Source organism: Columba livia, chromosome 7 (assembly GCF_036013475.1).
Source record: "Columba livia isolate bColLiv1 breed racing homer chromosome 7, bColLiv1.pat.W.v2, whole genome shotgun sequence".
NCBI classification, from domain to species: Eukaryota; Metazoa; Chordata; class Aves; order Columbiformes; family Columbidae; genus Columba; species Columba livia.
This window is the reverse complement of record NC_088608.1, coordinates 13785099-13811141: the sequence shown is the minus strand read 5'-3', so window position 1 is coordinate 13811141 and position 26043 is coordinate 13785099. Positions and strand designations below refer to the sequence as shown.

The following is a 26043-nucleotide window of genomic DNA, read 5'->3' as shown; positions in this document are numbered from 1 at the left end:
GCTGAAATATTTCTTATAATATATCTTTGTGATAAATATGCCTTGATATAATAGCCTGTTAATTGAAGGCAGCATCATTAAAAGAACTGTTAAATTGGCCAGCTACCAAAATGACAAGAAATGCATATTTGTTTATTGTTAGCTATATAATTGTTAAAAAGAGCAACAGGTTGTTAAAATAATTTTAAAAATTCACTGCAGATACAAAATGAAACTAAAGTGATCTGTTTATAGAGGATGTTTGGCACCAAAATGAGTTAATCTTTCAAAACTCTGGCTTTAAATGACCTTTTGAAAACATATCTTTCAGTTACTGATTTAGATTTTCAGTTTTTGCCATTTTGTAAAAACTTGATGTGCTTCATGTGCTTTACCACCTACCTTTTATTCAAAGCACCCTATTTAGATTAGGAAGCATCAACAGATTATTATCTTCACATTAAATCAAATCACTTGGCACCAAGAAACTCTAGCTTCTTGGCAGCAGGTTATTTATACAGATGAAAGCTGGCAATAAAGAATAGCCAACCATTACAGTTTTAGCATCTGAAATATCTGTAAAAACTCTTGATATGAAATATTAACAGAATGGATGCTGTTTTTTTTTATTAAAGTACCCCCTTGCAGGGGAAATAGTCTTGAAAATTATTCTTTAATGCAGTGCATTAATTAAGTTCTACCTAAAAATCCCATATGCTAGATTTCATGATTTATTTATTTTTTGGTTGTAAGATTTATTGTAGCAATTCAGTACAGTTGGATACCTTTCCTTTTTGTTTCATCCTGACAGTGTTTTTGTTGTATTCTTCTTTCAGTACATTAACCTCTAAAGTAATCCCTGTTAAAGACAATGGTAGACCTGTGGCTGTTCACATAAAAAATTGCTTCTTTAAGAAAAGCAAAACGATAAATGTTTTTGTTTGGAGTATTTGTTTTATGAACATAAAAAGTTTTAAAGTAAAAGTGAAGTTCTGCTAGGTTTCAAAATATTTTGGAAAGTCACAGACTCAGTAACGAAACAGATTTGACCATGTTGTGTTGGCATGCCTTGTGGTCATTAACAAGCACAAAATAAACAGTAGGCATCTCAACTGTGAATGCAGCCAACTGCCTCATGATCAAGGACCACTGTAGTGGAAGGAAAGTTGGAAATCAGAAAGTTATGTGAAGATAAGGAAAGGGTTCGAACAGGACAGTTATTAAAAATGGTATTGCAGATCCATGTGAGAACAGCAGAGAAAGGTGTCTGATGAAGCTGCTGTTAATACAAACATATTGCTTTCTGCAGTGTGCAAAAAGTGATTTAGAATTGTGGGCAATGCAGTCAGGAAGCAGTGCTGTCTCAGAGGATGGCTGGAAAAAGAGAGGCCCAGCTTATCTTCAGGCAGAAGTGTCAGGACAACCTTTGACCTTCAGAAAACTTCTTTCCGACAGACCAGTGGTTCGAAAGGAAAGTGCACGAAGCAGAAAAAGAAAGCAAAAGCAGCAGCTGCACTCTCCTGAAACAACAGAAGAGTCAAGTGTGAGGTGTGAAACAGCCAGGGGGAGGAGGAGAGGAGAAACAAAGAGGAATAGGAAGAGTCTCTTCCCAGGTAGAAGCTTCTTACAGCTTAACTGGCGCTATGTCCTGAGGGATCACAGTGGAACAGACATATGTCCTCACCTTCAAGATAAAATGTGAAATGGTCTAACTGAAATAACAAATCAATGAGAGGACTGATGTAAAATAAACTATTGTATTTACAACTTGCTTGTTTATGTGCCTCTGAAAAAGGGCTTGTTTGCTCAATGCAATCCAAAACTGCAGTGTCTCTTCTAGACTTGCAGCTCCAAGTTGTAAACTTCTGTTTCAACAAGTTTGAAGTTTAAATAGACATGATCCACCAAGAAAAATTACACAGAATACAGGAAGGACTAGAATGAGTCACATAGGCATTTGAAGGAAGTTTTTAAAATAATCAATAATAGAAAGCTACGATTTCCTCTCTTCACATAGGTTTGTTTATGCTCTAAAAATAAACTGTAAGATTAAACTTTCATCATTAGCATTAGCTTTTGTAACTCTGAACAGAGCTTTATTTTGTCACCATAGACTCAGTGACATTAGCATTTTAATATCTGCAGTTGGCAAATATTTATAACAAAACTGTAGAGTGACCATACATAGTCACTTGTACATATTAAACAAAAACACATTTTAATTGAAGGATAGAAATAATTTACAACATATAATATGTATTTTCATCAAATATTTTAGATGCATTTCAAAACATAAAAATGACTATTGTTTATAGTGGGAACTATTTTTTTATTATACCTAATTCTTTTCTCATTTTACATAAAAGACTATGTTTGATGTTTAACGATGTTACTGAAAGACTCCATAGAAATATCAAGTATCGTTGATTAAAATTGTATAAGATAGAATATAAAATATAGGATTACATGGAAGACAATGTAAAGAATTTGTATCTAGTTCACTTTGTAATTAAGGAGAGAGAAATTGGATTATATTGATCCAATTAGTAGCATTTTTCTCTAATACTTCTTGATTGTTTGCATGGTGCAGTAATGATTGCTATTTGCTAAAGTGCCTTCTGTGGAAAGGCATATTTCACTCCTTAGCTGACTGAAAGGGAAGGAAACACTAATATCATGGATGTCTGCCTTTGAGCACTGATCGCTTCTTTATGTTTGATCAGAAAGTGACAGAAACATTTTTGTGAATCCCTGTTTGCACTCCTATAAGCTAGCAATAGAATGAAGACTAAAAAGACCTGAGAAATCTGTCTTTTTCAGAGCATAGCCAGGCAAGTACTAATTTGAGAAAGTGTCATAATAAATTTTCAAAGCTGCCCTTAAAGTGCTCTGAAGTTTTGAATGCCAATCTTTGAAACCTTTCCTGGCAGAATGCTTTCCAGGTGATGTCTCATCAAAATTTCAGAAAACCATGGACTTCAAAAATATCCTCAAGATAGACTCCAAGACAAAGCACCTCCAATCATTACGACCTTCTTGAAAATATTTTCTACCCTTCTTGAAACTATTTTGAATAGTAAAAAATAGTCTAGCCAAGACATTTTGATGTTTTTAGTCATTAAACACTGTATCAGCTCTTTCAACATACTATTGGAGACCAGGACCTACAGGTAATTCTGCAATTAGTTACAAAGAGAAAATATATCATCTGTAGTTCAGTAACAGTAATCTACAATATTTGAACTATCTTGGCTTGGCAGTCTAGGACAGAAAATTTAATAGATCTGAAATCTTTGAGAAAAAGCATTGTGCTGCCCATTTAACTTCCACAGTGAAACACATATTCTCTCTGTTAACTCTGCTCTGTTAATTTACCACTATTTAAATTATAGCCAAGTTGTTAAAAGCCACCCAGAGACAAGTATTTCTGGCAGACCTCAGGGTCAAAGGCCGTGGTGACTTATGATGTTTCACATCAGCTTCAGCTTAAAGGATGTAGAGTAAAGCTGAAAAAACAAAAGCCTCTCCAGCTTGTGACTGTTGCAGAGTGATTATTCAAATATTTGTGATAAAGAAAAAGTAAAAAATATGGCATACACTGTAGGTGTTTTTTAAAATATTTTTATGTTTTGTTCTGTTGTATTTGAAAGGCATAGAGAGTAAAAAAAAAAATGTGTCAAATACTTAATAAAGTGCATGATTTGCAAACTGCAAATCATTTAAAGAACTAGAACAGTAGGAAGTGATGCTTAATGAGTTCAAATCTTTAGACAGATACGCTACAGAATACTGAAATAAATGTTGGGTTTGGTACAATCAAATTTTTCAGTTTTTCTAGTGTTAAACATTTTATCTAAGAGGTATCCCGTGTTTAAAAATCACACACACAAAAAAACCCAAACAGAATTACTGCCAGTGATAATGAGTTTGTAGATTTGGTACAGTGAGGTTTTGGCTTAAAAGGAAGAAAAATTTGAGATCTAAACCCTGTTTGAATGTCAAGTCTTCTGAAGTGACTATAATTCTGAACAAAGGAGCATAGAAGAGAAAAGGCAAAATGGGAAAGCAATAGCTGGGTTTGACCACTACATTCATAGATGCTTGTATACAGCACTTGGGGGCTGAGATCACAACTACTCGTAAGAAAGCACGGTGACTACCTAAAACAAAATTTTGCTTTAGGATCCATCTATTATCTGAAGAGAGAGGGATCAAGAATAGTATAATTAGTAACAGTGCAAATATTTTGCTTAGACCTGCAGTCAGATTGATCTCACTGTAGGTACCAGATTAGTTGCATATATTACTGAGGAGGTAGAAAACCACCATACTTCACTCTATACATGAACCTGTTGTCGTGAGCTCAAGTGTATCACATAATTTTTATGGTTACCATAAGAAACCGTAAGTCTTTCAAAAACAGAAGATGATATAAAATGAAACAACAGATTACTGGAAAGAAAAAAGTAAAAACATTCTCAAAGAAAAACTACGATTAAAATTAAAAAGAATAGAATTGCCTAAACGAGAACTTGAATTTCAGTCAAGTCAATAGAGCATACAGGAAAGCTCAGAAATTGAAAGAACTGCAAATGAGAAAACTGAGGAACCAACACATGCACTGTCTGCTGAGAAGTGATAAGGGGGTATCAACTACATCAGCAAACAGTGTCAGACAGTTGAATGGAATAACAACAGGGACATACCTAGAGATGTTCATTGCAGAGTGAAAGAATTCGCTGAACATTTGAAGGCAAGAATGGATATGTAAAGTTGAGCACTGTTAAAAGAATATTCTAACAGCATATAAAAGGCATTCTAATCACCACATCTAATTGCAAAGTGGAATAAGCTCTAAAATGGCTCAAATGTCTTACATACAAAGAAGAATAATTAACAATCAAATTGAAAGCTGCTATCTTGACAGATGATGTATATTAGAATAATGAAAATGCAGTCCATAATTTGAATGCTGAAAAGAAGAGGATTTCATATTATTTTAAGTATAGCATTCTTTTTATGAAACTTTAACCGGTTTTAAATTAAAATTGGTTTAACGAGGTTTTCTTTCTGTCTTCAGCTCAGCTCAATTTCTACCTGAATTTAAAGAATGAGTTTTCAGAAGTGACTCTACGTAAGTTTGGGTTACCAAAACCAAGATGTTCTCAATCAGAAGTGTTCTTTCCTATTAAAAATTAGGCAATTTGTGTTTTCCATAAGAGGGTGCAGAAAACAGCTCTTAAACCCTGAGGTTAATTCTCTCACTGACAATCCTAGAATCAGAAGGAAGTCTACAATACAGCAATCAGAGAGTACGTCTAAATGAACAAGTAATTTAAGGCAAGAGCAACTTGTCCATAGAGCGAAACAGCTGGTTTTCATGCCCCTGCATGCAGACTGTGCATTTTGGAGTAGAGTGTCAAACCATTTTTTTTGTGGACTTTCTGTCTCCCCTGGGTTTGAAGGACATTTGGTGATACCTGATTAACAGATCTGGGACTAATTTCCTTTGAAGGCAATTGAGTCTGAGTGCACCAAAACCATTCTGCAAAGAGAATCAGTGCATAGCAGTGACATTCAAGGAATTCACTTCAAAACCATACCATTGCTCCAAAACAAATCTTTAATCTAGATACTGTGGTATGTCTGGACCAGACACAGAATCATCTAATCATTTAGGTTGGAAAAGACCCTTAATATCACAAAGTCCTACCATAAACCTAACACTATCAGGTCCATCATCTGATCATGTCTTTAAGTGACACTTCTACAAGTCTTTCAAATACCTCCAGGGATAGTGACTCAACCACTTCTCTGGGCAGCCTGTTCAAATGCTGGATAACCCTTTCAGTGAATAAATTTTTCCTAATAACCAACCTAAACCTACCCTGACACAACTTGAGGCTGTTTCCTTTCATCCTGTCACTTGTTGCTTGGGAAAAGAGACTGATGCCCACCTCACTACAATCTCCTTTCAGGTAGTTGTAGAGAGCGATAAGGTCTCCCCTGAGCATCCTTTTTGCAGACTAAACAATCCCAATTCCCTCAGCTGCTCCTCACAGGACTCTAGATCCTTCACCAGCTCTGTTGTTCTTCTTTGAATGTGATTTACAGCAGAAATGCCTCAGAACATTTGAAGTGCTGAAGGAAAGTAGCATCGATCCCAGCTACAAGCCATTAATGAAAAACTAAAGTATCTCAAATATATTAAGATGAATAGCTAGGTATACTAATTGTAAATGTAGTAAGTTTTTTGAAGGCCCAGTTTAATTTTCAAATATTGTTGCCAGCAGCCAGGGTATTTAAACAAAATTACTGACTCAAAAGTGTTAAACATGAAATGTCATGAATTCAACAGAAGAAATTCTTTATATTAAGTAGTGAAAATTTAAGGGAATAGATGCAAAAAGTATAATTTTCTCAGTCAACAAAAGTCACAAGAGAGAAGATCTAAATCTGCCAGTGATGCAGAAATGAACACTGGCAATGCTTATTTTTGGAATGGAAAGGAGGAAGCTCAGTCTGAACCACAATTCTCTTCAGGGCTTGGTTTGGTTGACTCGTTTCTTTTCTCAAAGGTTCTGCATGAAGCTCACTATCAGGTTATAATGATGAAAATTGATGGAAGGCTTTTCAGGCTTTAAAGTTAATGCACACAATTTAGTCTCCTGAGCAACTCGAGTCACGTCATTTCCCATAATCTTTGCTTTGTATCCACGTGTCTGTCATATACTATGTTCTTAACAAAAATTCTTGATTTTGAGATGTCATATATGGAGAATAGACTGATTCTGTTGCTGATGTATTCCTGTAGTTGCTCATCCTCATCACTGTGGAATATGTGTCCTGATTCTTTTTATCTTTCAAACACTGAACACCCTTCCCTGAACTAATTCAAGTTTCCTATACTTTCACCAGCTTCCTCCCTGTCAGAGCACTGACGGACTGCAAACAGATTACCTCTGAACCTTTTCTTTGATAAATGTAAATTGAATTTTTTTTATTATTTTTTTAATTTGCCTAACAAGAGGGAAGGCTGAGACATTTAAATTTATCATTAACAGTAACAGTCCAGGAGGATGCCAGTCTCAGCTGTGCAGGTTCTGGCTGAACATACAAAGAGTGTGCAGAGATGAAGAGCTATGGATTAAGGAAACTGGTGTGTCTGCCTTCAAAACCTGGAAAAAAACCTGAATTACAGCTACGCAGATATCAGAGCACCCAAACTAAATTCTTCTAAAAGAAACTGCTTTAAAAGAAGGAACATTATAATCAGGATATGTCCCATAAGCAGGGTGACAAGACAAAATAACCAAAGAAAATAATGATTGAACATCATAATATTTTTAATAAGGCTTGATGGTCTGTTCATGAAAGTAGGTAATGGAGAAAAAAAAAAGTCAGCAGAAGTTGCTCACTTATCATTAACCCTAAAAGTTCCACTAATTTGTCCTGCAAGCAAAGTACCACGATGCGTCAGGAGAAGATAACAATCCTGGCTAGTGAAATGGTACCAGAACACACTGAGTTAAGCAATATAGGGTGGAATCTTTCAACTGAAAGACAATTATAGAATTGACAGAGGACCCATACCAGAGACATGAGAAATACTATATCGACTACATGAAAGCTTTTGACTCGGCAGGTCAGCTAAGATCACTCAACTCATGGAGCAATAAATAGTTCCTTCTGAACGCTGGAAAAGCTGTAATCAATACCTATTCTACTAAAGACTTTTTAAAAAATGTCCAGAGGAGGAATATTTTTGTTCTCTCACATGACATTGTAATTATAAGGCATTGAAAAAAAAAACACCACAGTTCTGAGGCTCAGCAGGCATCTTCAGGTGAGCACAATAAAGGCTAACAAAACTCTGTTACCATCAGCAGACTTCTGAGTGTTGCTGGATGAGCTGTTCATTGTTCTAGGGTAATAATTACCTATTGAATGACTGCAGGATAAAACAGCATAAAAAGCATAAAAGTGTTTTGGTGTTGCACATACTATCTGTCATGGAAATCACTAGGGCTCTGATGCAAAATTGGCAGTTGCAATGTAAGAAACAGAATAGAACAGAGTAGCTAATAATTTTTTAAAAGGTGGCTTTGCGGCCACAGACATGCTCTGCATCATCAGTCATGTCACTTGATTACTTTCCATTTGCAACCATCTCATTGTCGTGTTGCTACTACACTTATCTACAGCTAAAAGAGATTTCTAAGGCAGTGAAATCGCTGAGATTTCTCTGTGTGACTTGAAGAGGCAGGCTAATCAGTTTGAAAAAGGATCACTTTTAGAAGAGAGAAGTAGATATACGTGGCAGAGATTACATCAGAAAAAACAAAAGCTACTACTTTTGCGGGTCCACAGATTCAAAATGCCCCCCAGTTTTGTGTGGTTTTGTGACACTACTGCTGACAGTTATGCCACTCGCATCTTGTCTACATTTTTATGCTGTACATTTAAAACATAATTGCTAAACTCACACTTTGCACACTATCATAACCCATGAACTACTGGGTCCTAAGCATCACCAAAAAATGTCTGTTGTCTCAGCAGTCTGTCTAATCTGGTGATGACGTTAAATAGCAATAAAGTTGATTCCCATATTTTTGAAAACTTCTCTGAAGTCTCATGTCAATAGCATTTCATTGTGGATATATATTTTAATTAGATATTTCTTAATATCTGTTTTTTATTAGATTAATTCTCTTTGGATTTGATTTGCTTTATCTGTTTTATTAATGTATGACCTAATATTGGTGAAATTCTGCTTTCTCTCCTGCCCACATAAACTGAGAACAACTCTAAAATTTAAATTGATACTGACCCCTCTGAGAGGAAAATTCATCCATTTCTGCATAATTTAACTTTGTCTAAGAGCTGTAGTACGAACACTATGAATGGATTTTCAATACTGTTTTCCTATCTAAGTGTACAGGTGGAATTCACAGATTTATTCTAAAAACGTAGAGAGAATTTAAGCAACTAATTCTCACTGGTTTCACTAGATTGTGGGCAACCTTTTCCCTTAGACATTTGTAAATCCTCAGAGGCTCTTTGCCATATTTTTTGATCACCAAAGACATTGAAATACTGAAATTCTGCCACTCTCAACCCAAATTCTTGCTGTGTAAGCAGGAAAGAAGGATATTTCATTGCTCAGGCTGTGTCCTACATGTTTTCCCATTTGACAAAAAGAATTCTGCATAGACAGGTGTGTTTGTGGCTGGAATGGCCAACAGAGATTACCTCTCATTGTGCTGGGGAAGCTCAACCTACAGCAATGCACTCCCAAGAGGCACCTAAAATGACTGAGTCTCCTACCCTGTACTGTTGCATATGCAGTTTCATCTCCACTACGGGCAGGACAAAAGCACAGGACAAAACATGTTTTCAAACCTTCAATTCACCAACAGCCTTTGTGACATGAATTTTAAAATCAGAAAGAGAAAAATGGGCTTATGTTCCACATATTGCAATGAATTAATGGCTTCTCACATCCAAGTTTCCCTGCTGAAGCTGAACAGCAAGGGGCTGTTGTCCCCAGGGGCTACATCCCCGCAGAGCAGGACTTCCTTATATTTTGCTTCTGCAAACATCTTTCTTTATCACCTTCAAAGCCTCAAAATGCTCTATGGATAGAAAAAATTCTTAAAGGGTCCTTTCTTTCTCCCACATCTTCACAAAGCTTTTATTTCAGTGCTATGATAGGATTTCAGTTTTATCAGCTCTAGGTTTATTCCAGCAGTAACTTTTAAAGAGTTATAACTAAGCTGTGTTTCCCCAGCTTCTGTAATCCTCTGTGAAGAAGTGATATAAATGAGGTACATTATTATTATACATTACCACAAGAACTAACATTATAATTAGGTACTGTATCCACTTTGTAATCACTATGGATTTAATTTCCAACCAAAAGCATCAAAGTCTGAGGAGAGTGACCCCTCTATTGAACAATTCCTTTTCATTTTCTTTGACAATGAATTTTCAAAGGTAAAAGGGGGGCATGGAGGAATGATGTTTTATTCTAAAGCTTCTACATAATTATAGCAATTATAGAAACCTTTTGTGTGCTTGGTCAGCTTTTACTGCTCACGTTTAGCTGTTGGATAGAAGTATCTCTGAGAGATATAATGTGTTTGCTGCACCGAAGTCTGTCCCACCATTATAAATCCCAGCCAGGCAGACTACTGATTGCAGAGCTTAGTGGAAAAGGTTAGTAATAAATATGGAGGATGTTAGTACAAGTAACATAAAAGGAATTTAGAAATCTACTTCAGCAAATTACTGTGTGCTATTTTACCTGTTTCTTACCCTCTCTTGTTATCAGAGGTATTAAAGCAGCACCTAAATGCCACAGTAAAGACTTGGGCTCCGTTGTGCTAGATATTCAGCAAACACAAAAGGAAGCCTTGTCCTACAAAGGTTTGCTGCCATGCTGCACCCCAAAGGTCTGGAGCACAGAAACTATTTTAGAGAGGCTCTTCTGCCATAAACTATTTCTTTGAGTACATTGAATTATACCAAAAAAACCCTGACATTATTATTTTTTCACTAGTACAACTGTGTGTCCCCCACCTCAGGGCTTTTCCCATTTCCTAATGCAGGTATAGTAATGAGAGCTTGAGAAAAAGGGTCAGATATCTGAGTGTCTGAGAAGTGCCAAAAAATTCTGTGTAATACCTTAGCCAGTCAGAGTGGGTAAGACAGCAGCAGCAGACAAATCAGATCTGCCACAGGCCATGGAACTGCAGCTTTCCAGCCCTGAGAGCAACGGAAGTGCCGAGACTCACTGAAACTTTAGAAGGATTTTGCCTTGAATGAAATATGCAGGATATTTTCTTAAGGACTGAAAGCAAAGCAGAAAGAGAGGTTTCAGCTGGTTCTTCTCTTTAGAGATGAGAGCAGCTAAAGGGAAAGGACTATATGACTAGAAAAGCTGCAGCCAAAGAAACATCAGTTGGGGACTGTGAATTGCTCCAAGTCATTCAATAAGAAGTGGAGTTCACTGATCAGTTTGAACGCTTGAGTCCTGGAGCTGCCTGACTGGTTCTTCTCTGTGTTTGCAAAGCATAAATGGATTTTTTGTTATTGTTATCAATATTATTTTTGTTCTTAAATTTATTTAAAAATTAGTTAAAAGTTAAGTGTCAAAATGTTAGGTATTGACATTATCAAACTATTTCCACCTTTTGAGTTTAGTTTCATTTTCCTTTGATTCATCTGCTTATTGATATTTTTAAGATTCTGATTTTTCAGTATCTTTTGAGATGGATTATTTTCTTTTTTGCTCTGCATGTTCTCACAGGAGAAGAAAGTCATTACTGCCTAGTTCTATTCAAAGTTTTTGTTTGCTTAAAGACAATATTTTGCAAGAAAATTAAAACATTATTCATATCCTATCCTGATAATTTTATTCATACTTGCTTAATTCTTACAAAAGTCTATGATCAGTATGAAGGAAATAGGCAATATTTTGAGTCCAGGTATATAATTTAGTGTTTGATACCATTGATTATTCTGTCCTACCAATGTTAGTTTCTTAATATTCTTAATATGATCGAATAATGTTTTAGCAGTATATCTACTCTTCCAGGTGGAGGCTAAGAGAGGAATTCTTGCATGCCATGTGTGCCTACTTGTCATATGCACTGTGCCTTATTAATATTAACTCCATCAATCATAAAACTTCACATCTATTGCTTTTTGTATCTTGTTCATTTTCATCCATCATATTATAACCCCCAACCTTCTTTTCCTTCACAAGTGTTGTGGTACTCAAGTATTTATTCTGATCTGTTTCCCTGACCTTTCATAATAACTTCCATCATACCATTTTCCTTCGTAACATTTTACCTGTCAGTGTAGTCTTCTCTTGGGCTTGGTACATTTTCTTAGCCTTAAAAACAGTATCAGAAGTTTCCGTTAGAGAAGGAGGTGGGGAGGGAAATGTGGGGAGGAAGAGTGAAAAATGGAAAAAGTGAAGGACAAAGAGGAAAGAAAAAAAAATACAAGTTTCAAGAACTCTTTTTACCCATTTTCTCCATTTCTTCACCAGCTTGCTTCGTGAGTGCAAATCCTTCAGTTATATAATCTACTTTCCACAGAAATTCTTGATTATCCCCTCCCTTGGCTATTTACTTATTTTCTTGTATTTCAAATGGATAGTCTTTTCTGAATTGTCTTCCAAGTACAACATTTTTTTTCACAGCCTCGGTTGTCTGTCACTTTTGACCCAGACAAAATGAATCTTCTGCATCAGGCAGTCTACAGTGTGTTTGTGGCCACTTGGGCTGCTTGAGTATAGGGACTACCTTGACTCTGTTTTTAAAAGGCACATTTTTCAAAATGAAGGGATTTTAAGGCTCTGTGATTTCCATGCTATCACTGCAATCAGTAATATAATGATTAGTAGTATACTGCTATGTATGTGTATTTCCAAGGACAGTATGTATACTGGCTAACTTTTGCTGCCCCATAGCATCTCCCAGAGTGTGTTTTAATGGCAAGGGAAGTCAAATGGGAGCAACAGCTAAAGACTGTTTCTCCCAAGAGCTTTTCTCAGGTGTACAGAAAATGCCTGTAGACCTTCCCATATCATGAAGATATTTCTTGGGTGTCTCCCATAGCATCCATTTTTATGACACCTCACCAGGACACGGCAAAGGGTTCGGGGCTGTGACAAGAGCAGTGAATTGGTCTGATACACATGGTACACTCCACCAAAAACTGGTTCAGAAGACACCCTTCCAAATCATCCAGAGGGTCTCAGGGTTTCCTTAATGTCTTAAAGCTCCCAAATCTGCTTCATTCTACTAATAAATCTATTAAATCTTGAGCAAACTATCATTTTATTCTCCTTCCTCATTACAAGAATATGTGTTATTCTCCATACCGTTTAAAGAGCTTTTTACCACTTTGTTATTTTTTTCCCCTTTGGTATTTTTTTTTGCTTGATCCAGATGTCTTCATGACTTGGCCTTTCTAATACAGAGAAAGATTTACTCTCCTAAACCCAGGTACTAAATCCTCAAATTATTATTTAAGTGGACATTTACTATCATGTTAGATAGCTATTAGAAGCACCATTCTCATTCAAAGCATCCAGGAAAGTACAACTTTAGAAATGAGCCATGCCATTGACTAGAATTATAGACCAGTTTTGTGCTGCTATATATAGCTGTGCAGGCTCCTAATTCAGACAGTTCCTCTTTATTTAATAGCTCTTTCTAAGAATTTCAGAAATACCCCTCTGTGCAAATGGTTGCTATCACTAAGCTTGTGATATGGGTGTATGGGAAAAGGCGCTCCTCTAAGCTATTTGATTGTTAGATGTCTTAGTGCTGATCATTTACAGGACATAATTCCTAATGCTATGCAAATCCTAGGCTTATAAAAGTGTGAATCATTAGGTCTATTTTGGCAGACCTTCATGAAGGTGCTCCAGGGATTCGCTGAGCCCATTATTTATCTTCTGTTGTCTTAAAAGGTCAATCTGTAGCGAATTAGTAAGTGTAAATTACATTCCAGAAGCAATAACGAATACATTCTATGCCAGAGATCCAATGCAACAGAGTGTTGAGGATCAGGATGTACAGTGGTGACACTAGTCTGAAAATCAAATTGCACTAATCCATAAATTTAATTTTCCCATGTGACATATAATTTTAACAGAAGTATTTACAGTGTGGGCACCCACACCCATTACAAAAGATGATAAACACATTTTGAGCAAAGACTCCTATACACAAACCCCCAAATATTAGCATTAATTTCAAAATCAGATGCTGCTTTCTTCAAGCCTCAAGATTACAGTCAACCTGCTCCACCAAAGCAAGAAAAAAGTTAGTCATTGGGACAAATATTTTTTTATATTCGTTTTCTAAGATTATAGCTTTTCTTTCCAGTACACTTAGCCTTTGCCCAGTGATGTCTTTCTCTTTTTTTCTAAATTAGTTATTTCATTTTCTGTAAATGGTCTGTTTAAAAACAGAAATAGAGATGTATGTCAGTATTCCTCTCATCAAATGAAAGCAGTGCCTCACCAGCAAAAAGGCCTATAGTACTCCCCCAGGAAAGGTACATAAATTTCACAGTTACCCAGTATTTCAACTTCATAGCTGCTGGATAGGAACTGCTAAGGAAAGAGCAATCCTTTCATCTCCACATAGAAAAGACAGTCAATTCTGATTGTAACTTAACAAGCAAGACTGATTTTTTTTCAAAACAAAAAATAGTATACAGTTGAAAAACACTGTAAGTTAATAATCAGCATACATTGTATACCAAGCAATATTATAAGCCTAGTTTTGATACACGAAAAATCACTTACAAGAGTCCCAAGTTGCCTGGTGCTAGGACATTATGTAAAACTTCTGCTGATTCATGCTTGTTGACAACCAGACCATGTGGGTCTTATTAGCTTTAACTCAAGAGTGTAGGACTGGGCAGACTCAAAGGCAGAGGAAACTAGGCACACACAAAGTTTGAGGCCCTCCAAGCAGCCAGAGAAAAAGAGCAAAACCAGATTGATAAACAGGTTATGCCAGAACCAGAATTCATGGGGTAGAGGTATGTGATGGAGTCCCACAACCTGTGCTCTGGGGATCAGGCTGAAACTGCCCTGGTTGCAGCTGCTTTTGATGCTATTCGACTATGAGGAAGGTAAGACTGAGGATTATCTGTCATATAGGTCAATACCTGTGTTCTTACATTTTTTCTGTTATTAATATGCAGAGAACTACCTCTGTACTAGTGAATTATTTGGAGTTATGGTGGTACAATTTGTTTTCTGTTTTTAAAGCTTTCCTTTCCCTCTCTTCTATTTACATTATAACACCTGTGATTCTCCTCTGCTCAGTAGACTTTGTCTGTGCTGAGTTTTCTTTACAATTAGCAGGGCTGGTTCAGTAAAAGGCTCACTCTGGCAGTAAAAGACCCTGACTGTACAGTTCCTTATTTGAGCAGAATGTGTTTGCTAAAATCTAGTGCATCCTCTTGACCCAGATCTATATGAACTACAGTGTGTGTGATTTGTGGGGGCTTTTTTGATGATGCTTCTGCTGGGTAATGAAGAACATGTATTATTTTCCACTCTTTTCCTTTGGTACCTCCTCTTAAAATGGTATTTCAAATTCTTTGCCAAAGTTTTCCCATCAGTATTGCTCTCACCACTCCACAAATTGTACACTTGCCTTCTCAGGCTCCAATCCATTTTTTGTTATTCCTCTGATAATCAACAGAGGTTATGATCACCACTTTTCAATATCCAGGTATGTCCCTTCAGTTTCTTAAGTTGCATTATAAGATTGGGGTTGGTGGCATGGGATGCTGTAAATTCACATTAGGGGACTGTCTAGCTACAAACTCTTTCAAATTAGACTGAAGGAAACAACTGTACAAAGTCAACCACACAGCCAAGGTCACAGCCAAAAAAACTGGGAAGGGAAAACTCAATTTTTGGATCCCAAGATAAAATCATGATCAATTTTCATTAATTTAGTGCTTTGTAAAATGACTCTGAGGTAATTTTAGCAATATATTCTTATTGGTGATCTGCTGAATCCTGGTGCTATCAAATCTCTCAATTTTCTTGGCAATTATGAGATATTTTTTTTTATGTGCTCACTTAGAAGCCTTCATTTTCTGGGAATGGTGATAATCTTTGATAATTTCAGCAGACATTAACAAAATAATAGAGTTTCTTACCTCTGTTCAAAACGAGATATTCAAAATTATTCTTTTTAATGAATCCAACACTGAATGAGAAATAAGTATATATTTATTCCAAAAGTTCCTTGCATTATTATTTCATTATAATTTTAATGGCCAAGGTCTGTTTTCAAGCGTTTAGGCTGTTAATATTGGAACATCTTTAAAAAGTTCTGAAAGCTGAGACAAGCTGACCATAAATCAACAATGCCAAGCTGTTACAAAACCCCAGAAATCTGAATATGAGATAGATTGTAACCAGAAAATCACATGAAATAATTTTCCCACACAGTGCTGGTATAGATTCATCTGGCATACTGTGTCAAGTTTTAGGAACATTGTGTTGAGATATACGTGGAAAAAGTTCAAGAGATGTCAATTCTCTGAAAGAATTGGGGTTGCTTAGCTTAAAGAAATCAAAAAGAAGGCATTAATCAACAACATGATGAAAGGATACTGCAAGGATGATAAAAATATTTTTTTTTTCATATGTATGGCCTGTGGAATAAGGAACAATGGATGTAAAATTGCAGCAACATGCAAATTAGATATTAAGAAAAGTAACATTAGAGAGATTGGTAAAATCCTGAACTAGAGTACCTGAAGAAGCATTGGAGGTCTTTAAGAACAAATCAGGCAATCATCAACAATGGCTCTCACTTTGAAGAATGAGGTTGAATCACATGAGGTCCTTTCCTATTATTATTCTTCATTTTTCCAGAATATGACTCTATTCGATGCTTCACCTTGAGGACTTACAAACTGATTAAAATATGTTGAAAGACCCAACAGAGAGGAGAAATTTCAAGAGACCTTGACTTTATAAGAGAGGAAGGGAGAATGCCTCCCATGCTCCAAGCAGGGCCAGACAAAGCAGCAGTCAGATCTGTGTCATATGATCAGTATATGCACATCTCGTGGGAGGATGTTAGCAGCACGCTTTGTTCTCCACTACCCAATAACTTTGTAACAGTTTCTTCCTGTTATCATTCTTTACCTTCCTCATATCTCCTGTTTACAGTCTTGTCCCTTGGTTCATTATTCACTATTCCCTTTGAAATACTTTGAAACACCGAAGTTCCCAAACAAGATGCTGTTCATTCTCTTGGTGTGTCAATCAGAAGGCCAAAGGAAAGTAAAAGAAAAATCCTGTTTTCAGACATGTCCCACTCTTCTTGAGTTTCATTGGAACTGTACATGCATTTGAAATGAAGCTGTCTTGTTTAAGTAGCAAAAGTGCGCGTACCTGTTTGTTTGCTAAGCAAAGAACCTGGTGCTGAGAAGCTGTCTCATTGCATGTCCTCCACAAGTTTGTTGTAAGAGCAGATCTGAAAACTAGTCACCAGGGCCTGTCATGTACCAGGCACTTCAGCTAGTGAAGGAAAGTTATCTCCTTCGTACCAAAATTTTGTGAAGTAAGGAGAGTTCCAAAATACCCATGTACCATTAGCTGCTCTCTTGAACATTATTTCTTGTTAAGATGGAATAGTATGTGCTTTATAAAAAGAGATAAATTATAACCTCTTCCAGTTCTAATTATAATGAAAAAACACAGTAAATTCTTTCAGTGTCTGTGTAGACATGTTACGTCACAGCACTCCCACTGGAAAGCATCACAGTTTAATTTCCTAAGAGAAAAGAAAAAGGTACACAAGGCACATTTAAATTAGGATGTGAACATATCTATGTATTAAGAGCAACACAATCATACTTCTTCAGCTCATGCATGAAAACCTGATCCATGTTGACCTGCAAAACTCTCTACTGTCCACTTTACCGGGGTACATTGTAACATGAAAATAACTAGACTGTAATTGTTGACACTACGTCAGTGAAGACAGTGTTGCATTTCAGTACTGCTTTGAGCATCTGAATAATTAATCAACTGTAAACCTTACAGTAAGTAAATCTGCATTACAAATGCATTGTTAATAACTCCTTGTGAATGAAGGCTTGAGACTTGTATTTAGGCTCTGACTGTAATTTTACTACTTTAAATCTAATTATCATTTTTGGCTCTTCATTTGACACAATATACTGGCACAATTGATTTTACCATTAGACTATTTCAGAAAAATATATACTAGTTGCCCCAAAAGAAATAGTTTTAAATTATTCCCTTTTGGAAAGTACTTCCTAATGTAATTGTTCTGTGGTTTCCTCCAGCTATCCAATCCCCCAACAAATAAACACTATATTGATGCTCAAGGCCACTTCTCAACTTCTAAAATTAATAATTTCAGAAATCCATTATGTCTCTAACCAAATTTCTCTTTTCCCATAGCCTTGCTCAGATTCTGAGGGGAAAAAAAAAAAAAAAAAGAGTAAAATTCTTTTTCCAGCAACTGTATATTTGTTACCTAATAGTATAGCATTGAGATTTTTTTCCCCCACTTTTCCACCATGAATTTTTTCTAGTTTCTGCATGCACCTTCCTTCCTTATCCACAAGCACTTCTAAAATCACTTATTTCACCTCTTTAGTTCTCTTTTTTTGCACTACCCAAACAGCATTATTTTGTTTCTGAACTGTGACTGCATTATAAATGAGAGGAAAATATTTAATAAATTGTACTAAAGGGAGTAACGACTTAACGACTTTCAAAGATGAATTCTCATAGGACAGATTTTACATTGTTGTAAGCCTTAGTATAACCTTGATAGCCATTCAGTACTCTATGACCTTTGCACAATTCACAAATAACAGAACACAAATAAGCAGTCTTGAATGCTTTCAATTATATTTATTCCAACAGAACAAAGAAGTTCACTTTTGGAAATAAGACAAAGGCTGTTGACTGCATTTGGAAATTTTAGCCCAACCCTCTTCTAGGAAAAATAAGCCATACGTGAAAAGATATTCTGGAAAGTTTAATGCACAACACTGAACTTGAGGTGGTTAGGCCAGTGAGCTTCATCACCCCAAGAAACACAATGCTACAGGTCTCCAGTATGAGAGGTTCTTACTAGAATGATACCCCTTTGGTTACTACATCACTGCTGCAACTGCACAGACACCTATTTTGTTTGGAATAAACGGAATTAAAGTTTTTTTTTCTCCATTATAGCATCTCCACAGCAACATAAACCAAACAAGAACAAAGAACCATTGTCCCAGAATAAACACGTGGGGGTTTGTAACCTCATCTAGGTTGAGGTTACTCATGAGGTTGTAACCTCATGTAGGTGTTCCTGCTCTGGCAGGGCGATTGGACTAGATGATCTTTTGAGGTCTCTTCCAATCCCTAACATTCTGTGATTCATATTGGTATTGTAATTTGCAGTGGTGTAATTATGCCAATATATTTGTCAGTGGATAAAAGTCTAAAAATTTGCTAACAGGATGACTTGAAGGAGAAAAAGAAGGTGGGAAAGATGGTAAAGTATATGTCTACTACCTTGAATTCTGTGATCATGTAAATCCAGTCAGTCTGGTCCCTCGAAAAGCTGCTCACTTGAAAACACTGCTCACCTGCATTAATGCAAAATGTGAACATTAAAGAAGAAGAATTAATTATCATAGAGTGAAGATTATCTTATTTTATTAGATAGCAAACATTTTGGTTAGACTTGAGAGTAAAAGCGAATCCACTACAAGAACTGATAATACTAACAAGGTGAAGGAAGGAAAACTGTATATGGAACCTGTTTTGTAGAACAGAAACCAGAAACTGTAACCTGGACAATGTGGAAATTCAAAATGAAAGGTAACAGTGTGGCACAAAAATGTGCAAGAAAAACATAGTTATTAAAAATGTTATAATTGTGACTGCAAAATGCAGATGCTGAATGAAGAAATCTATTTCTACTCTGAACTGTCTTATCTATGGGATGCCTCTGAATAGATATTTTAAAAGATAAACAATTAATTTTAGCAAGAATGGGAAGGTTTGAAGATACTCTCCTAACTAGCATCTTCTTCATTCACTCAGTCTAATAATATTGATGTGTTTTGTTGAAAGTAAAACAGGACCGTATATTTTTTTTAGAAACAAATACAGATCTTTCAGAAAAACACATCTTGAAATTAACAACTGCTTCTTAGAAAGAAAAGCAGTTAAATTGATCTGAATTACATGTTGCTGTCCTTTTCTGACAGAGTCAGTAGACAGCAAGTATCACAGCTAGGAGCTAAAGGAGTGGTAAAATCAACCTTCTGTCAGTTTTGATCTCACATCATGGTGCTCTGTCTTCCCTGTTCTAAGATTTTAGCAAACTTTCAGCTCTGAGAAATAAATGCTGCTGGCTCCACTACTTATCTGCTAATTTGATGCTTTCCTCCTATGAGTTCCCCTTCTCAGAAGCTATTTAGCTCATGCATAGTCCCGTAAAGGTGTGGGATGACATCCTTGTCCTTTATGTCCTTTGTCTTGTGCTGCAGGGATCTATAGTGTCAATAGTGCTTGTGCCAGAGAGGAGTATGAAACTCTCACACGGGGTACTCCCCAGTGACTCTTGTCTGAGACTGTGGATATCCTCCAAACATGCCAACCAGATCCTGTCTTGCACAAAAGCCAACGGAGCTGATGAGTTCCCGAGAGTTTTTCTACTTGCCTGAGGGTGAGAGTTCAAACCCCTGCTCTTCCGCATGGTTCAGAGCGATCAACAGGCTGCAAGGCATTCCAGGATGGTCTTACCACCATTCCTGGTAGATTTGTTTTATCATTTAAAAAAAATCCCAGACATTGAAACAGATAGCTGCTCAGATATTAGCTACTCTGTAAGTAAATATTTTTTTTAAAGCAGTGAATCTAGATATTTCCCATGTTAAGTGACAGCTCATTGAGATTTTATTTAGATTACTATTTTTGATTCAGACAACTCATCTGCACTAGTACTACAACAGGTACATAAGTGTTTTCCTTGTATCTAGTCTATTATATTTGGGTGAAAACACCTCTGATGAGGAAATGAGTCAATGATGCTTTGAGTCAATGATATCTTCATAGTCACTGATGAATAAAAGTCATCACCTGTAAGTCATTGTGTATGCCAATCAACTAGAATGAGAACCATTTTTTCACAGAAAAGATTTCTTAGTGTAAGATTCAGTTAACAATGTGGCATTTCCATTTATTCTATCAGCTTGGGTTTGTTGTTTTTTGTTTTTGTTTTGTTTCAAAAAAGACATTGTAAGGTCAAACTTGACATTATAATTTGACTTTTTTTTTTAGTCAAGATTCTGAGAACACTTGAAGGCTAAAGTAAATGTGTCTATAAAGATTTAGTAAACGTTTCTGTTCAGTTTATACTCATTCTCCAGGGGACTTTTTTAATGGCAATAGAAACAGTTAATTTAAAGACATAAATATAATACTAGCCATATTTTCAAACAAAATGGCTTGAAATGAAAATTAGTGCTTTCTTATGATACTGGTCTAATTTTATAAAATCACAGTAAAATGCAAACCTCTTAATGTGATATTCCAAAAGTTAAATACAATTAATTCAAGTTACTCTTCTGTTTTCCCTATTCTTGCCCCTTCTCTCCTAGATGGTGTAATTAAGATTAGCCAAATAACAGAAAAGAGCAGACTCTATATATTCTAAATGTTATATAGATATGTATCACATATGTAGGAGTAGGTGTATTTTATCCCAATTAGACTGTAAAAAAGTAAAGACTGAACACACAAATCTGCTAATAAGGGTTAAAAGTAAACTTAGCAGTGAGGGTTAATTTTTGTGTGTTTCCTCTCCCTCAACAGAGTTAGGACTAAAATCAGTAAACTGAATAGGAGTCTGTGTCGATGTTCACTGAAAGTTACTCTGGACAATTACGCACTAGAAACTGAGATTAAAATCAAGTGTAGGAAACACTGCTGTGAACAGGTAGCAGAGTTCCTTTTGACTTTCGTGGAGATTGAAACATCAGTATATCCTTGATAGTAAACCATTTCTGCTCCAAAAGGATGCTGCTCTATTGGGTGCCCTGTTCTATTTTTGAATGCCAATAGATATTCTCTTTTCCTCATGTTTACTGCATCTAAGGACCTTCAACATATTTATTAAATATTATATTATCTGAAACCTTTTTGCTTTCTAATTTTTCTCCAAGGATGGACAGGCATGCATTGAAATGTTATCTGGTGATTATTTAGGTTTCTTTTGCTATGTTACATTAAGGTAGACTGTATTTTCAACATAGAATGGAAGATCAAAGAATGGTACCTTGCAGGGTATCAAAGTTTTGTTCTTTGTTTCCATCCTAGAGGTTCAAGCCTCAGAAATACATTCTCAAGCTGAGGGAAGCAAATTTTTGACAGAAAAAGGTGGGATTTCAACTAAAATGAGCTTCTATTTTCCTCTTCTATCAGCAGAAGGAAAAGTTTTGACTTACAGCAAATAAGCAACAGCCACTTGCTAAACATGCATAACCACAACTCCTCGAATCCCACCCAGTAATCACGTACTTCACTATCTATGAAAAACTTCAGGCGATATAAGCCCATTCTGTTCACATTCCCAGTTGACCAAAAGCCTTAGGACTATTTTAGTGCTAGAAGACAAAATATGTTCTGTGAAGATGTGAAACATATTAGCTTTGATTCAGAACACTGACACAATCTCATACCTTTTGTCTGCCTGAGGTCTGGTTAGTTTCTGAGCTCTGGACTGGAGCACATACTCTACCCTGTGAGACTGTGCAGCTGTCAGGCTGAGGAAGGGTATTGCACTTGGATATTAACTCCAGAGTTTAGAAGGTTTTGATTACCTTCACTACTCATATTGTTTTTCTGTTCCTTATAGGTCTCCTGATCTTGTGCTGCAAAAGCCTGAAATTGTCAACCTGTTTAAATTAATAGCAACTTTATCAGCCTATTATTTCCAACATCTGGCTGGTAATGCAGAGCAATAATTATTAAGTAGTAATGTCAGTTTATGATTAGAAAAGATAATATTGTACTAGCAATAAATTTTGTTCACAATGCAGCAAAGATACATTAGAAAAGAGATTTGGGAAGGACTGTGCAATACCAAAAATAAAGAGGCCAAGAAAACACTAATAATAACACAAGTGGGTTGAAAATACAATGCAAACAAAACAGAAACTGAACGGAAAATTCCTGTTTCTAAATCCTTCATAACACATCACTTCATACACTTCATAACACATCAGCTTCTACCACGTTATCCCATGCAGTGACTAGCTCATTAATCTGACTGCTTTTGGAGAAAGATGGTGTTCATTTGGAATAGGTCTGCCCTGGTTTAGTGTTCAGTCTTGCAGAGGCTGACTTGAGGTCTTTGGGGTTTAAACTTCTCTTAGGGCTACTTGCAGCTAAAAAGCACAGCAAGCTTTTGAAATCCTAATTGGAAATAATACAAGGTAAGAAGCACTTTGGCCACCCTTAGGATGCAACTGTGAACATACTGGTAGTACCCAAGCAGGCACATCAAAGGCACTTCAGTATGTCAGACCCTCAGATATTGCCTGGTATACTTTCTTAGACTGAAGAAAACATTTCACCTATAAGAAACCCCTTGTAAGAAGAAGAACACCATGAGAAAAATATCTATACGTAGCTTTCTTCTTGAATGCCTTCTCCCTGGATAAACAGTGACAAAAATGCTCAGGCTCAAATATAGACTCTATTGGAAATGCTCAGATGAGTGATTGATTTATCATTTATTTTTAATATTGAGAAGAGATATAAAAAGAAATAACGTATTTAAGGCCTGATCCCACACCTGCACCTTTCAGTAGAGGGAATGACTCAGAATAACTGTTCAAATTCAAACGTTCATTGAAAAGGTTTTGAAAGAGGTGGCAAAATAAATAGTAACAAATGTGTGGGACCAGATGTTATTCATGCAAGCACTCTAAAGGAAACTGAATGTAAAATCTGTGGTATGTTGCCTTATGTCTAAATCAGCCATAGTGCCAAAGGAGTAAAACGCAGAAAATGTGACCTAAATTTTAGAAAAAAATCTATGGGGATTTAAAGAGCTACACCCCAGTGAACTAGACAGGCATGCAGAGCAAATTAGTTGAAATTACAGAAAGAATAGAGTTTTTAGGCATCTGAATACGTGTGATAAACTGAGAATGAATCCAAATGACAGATGGATGTCATGTTTCAGAAGTGATTGCCAGTTTGTCAGTTATGAGCAAGGACATATATCAGTGTGGCCCAGAGGGTACAATGGGCATTTGGATTTACAAAACCCTTTAACATGAACAACAAAAGCTGGTCAGGAAAAGCTGGAATAACAAAGCAGGACCCACTGTGATTTAATAACTGTGTAAGAGGTAGAAGCAAAGGGCAGGAATAAGCAATCCTCAAAAGAATGGTAGATTCTCAAGGGGTCTGGGCCATTTGATTTACCCATGAATGACATGGAAAGAAAGTGAAGAGTGAGGGGGTAAATTTTTCAAATATAAAATTATTTGTTTGTGAGATGTTGCTGAAGGATATCAGAAGAGCATGTAACTGGCTACTAAAATGTCAGATGAAGCACAATACTAATACATGCAAATCAATGCACTTAAAAAAGTAAGACCACATAGAAATGGATAAGTGCTAAATTACCTAAAAAAAGGACCTTGAAATCACTGGGGACACTGCTATGAAAATAGCTGTTCATTGCTTAGGCATTAAATCAAAAGAGTGTTAGTGATTATGAGGAAAGTAATAGAGACATCATTGCAATGATGTTTAAAGCCATAGGGTACCTTAACTTGAAAGAATACAGAGAACAAACAATTCTGGTCATCCTATGTCAATAAAGATATAATAGGATTAAGAGCAATTCAGGGAAGAATGATGATGCTTTGATACATGGAGCAGTATCCATATGAAAGTTATGCAACAAAATTAGGAGCCATGGTCCTAGCCAAGAATGATAGAGAGAGAAATGCAATAAAGAGCTATAAAATAATTAATGGAACAGAGCTTTTGAGCAGGGGAAGACCTATTCTTTATTTGTCGTCCAAGAGGAGCTAGAAGACACCTCATGAAATAATCATACAGAACTAAAACAAAAAATTAAACCATAGATTAAGTTTGTACATGGGTTTAAAGAACAACTGTAGTAAAAAAGTTAATGAACAGTTGTTAAATAGAGCATAGAGCTGAAATGTTTGGGTCATGATGTCCCTGAAGAGACACAGTACTTAGAGACTGAAAGTGCCACAAGGGAAAGCATCAGTCTATATGTCTGCTGTATCCTTATATTGTTTCCCTAAGTGTCTCTCACTGAGTGCAGGAAAACAGAGCTTCAGTTTGATACAGACCTTATGCTCTTACACTCTGCTTCAAGTGCTTTCATTTGCTTTCATCTAAACACACATTATAATTGAATCAATGCAAATCTGGGTGCTCTGGAATGGGTAACTAGGTGAACTTTTCAGAAGACATGCAGTCCTTAAACTATTTGGCTGTGTTGGGAAGTAAATTCCTGTATAAATTATGATACTGGATTTGTAGCACATGGTGCTCATTTGTTTATAAGTAGCTTATACTGCCATATCCACCCTTTATATACTGCTCCTGCCTGCATGAAACCATACTGTAACCTCATATGCACCCATTTCCTTCTGAATTATTCTATGAGAATTTCTATGGTAACCTTTCCTGGAACTCACATACCTCAAAAAAAATTTTAAAAAATAAATATTTTTTATGGAAAAGAGGTTTCCTTTTGGTCACATCAGTTATTTTCCCTACTGTAGCACAGTAATTGCAGAGACAACAATGAGCAGCAGGAAGTGAAAGGTAGGAGATGATTACAACAACACTGCTGCCAAATTTGTTTGTCAATCTACAATCTTGGTGCACATCATATAATTAAAGAAAGAGAATCTGGCCCTGAATATTTCATCCTTATTCCACTATGCATTCACAGCCATTGAATATGGACAAAAACTGTTCTCCTCTTAATTGCTGTCCGAATCTCTTATCTCATAAGACACCAACAGTTCTCATCAGTCTAAGCTGACAAAGATGATGTGTTTTGCATCATGATCTGTTCCTTTAATAAAGATTCTGGTCTCCATGGGCTGAGCTCAGTAGCTCTGTGTTACACATAATCTCCTTAATCAGAGAACAAAAAAACTAGGTTGAAAGAATGCTAAGGCAAGCTCATAACCACAGAGAGATTTCACTGCTACATCTTTTGCTAACAAAGCACATCAGGTCACACCAGACCTCTGGGTTTTGCCTGAACCAGACAACTCCCATACAAACCTGTGAGATGCTTTGCTTCTTCAGCACCCTTGTAATGGCAGGAGTCCTCAGGTCCTGACAACTGCTAAGCACTAGAATATGCTAAAGACTGGAATATGTCTGTGAATTGTATTGCTTTCATTACCCAGTTTCACAAATTTAATATGGTTTTAATTAATTTT

The 26043-nt window shown here is 36.2% G+C and overlaps 2 long non-coding RNA genes across 3 annotated transcripts in view; one reads left to right on the top strand and one right to left on the bottom strand.

The window, feature by feature from the left end:
- Positions 1-16546, bottom strand: part of LOC110366125 (uncharacterized) — a 31084-nt gene extending 14538 nt beyond the window's left edge. The window contains exons 1-2 of one of the 2 annotated variants that reach the window (XR_010473906.1): positions 16294-16546; positions 11839-11881 (exon numbers count right to left, since the gene is read on the bottom strand). This is a non-coding gene — a long non-coding RNA (uncharacterized LOC110366125). The remainder of the gene's footprint in view (positions 1-11838; positions 11882-16293) is intronic. The other variant, XR_010473907.1, reaches the window with a different exon arrangement.
- Positions 14411-26043, top strand: part of LOC110366126 (uncharacterized) — a 100505-nt gene continuing 88872 nt past the window's right edge. The window contains exon 1 of the long non-coding RNA XR_002426214.2: positions 14411-14646. This is a non-coding gene — a long non-coding RNA (uncharacterized LOC110366126). The remainder of the gene's footprint in view (positions 14647-26043) is intronic.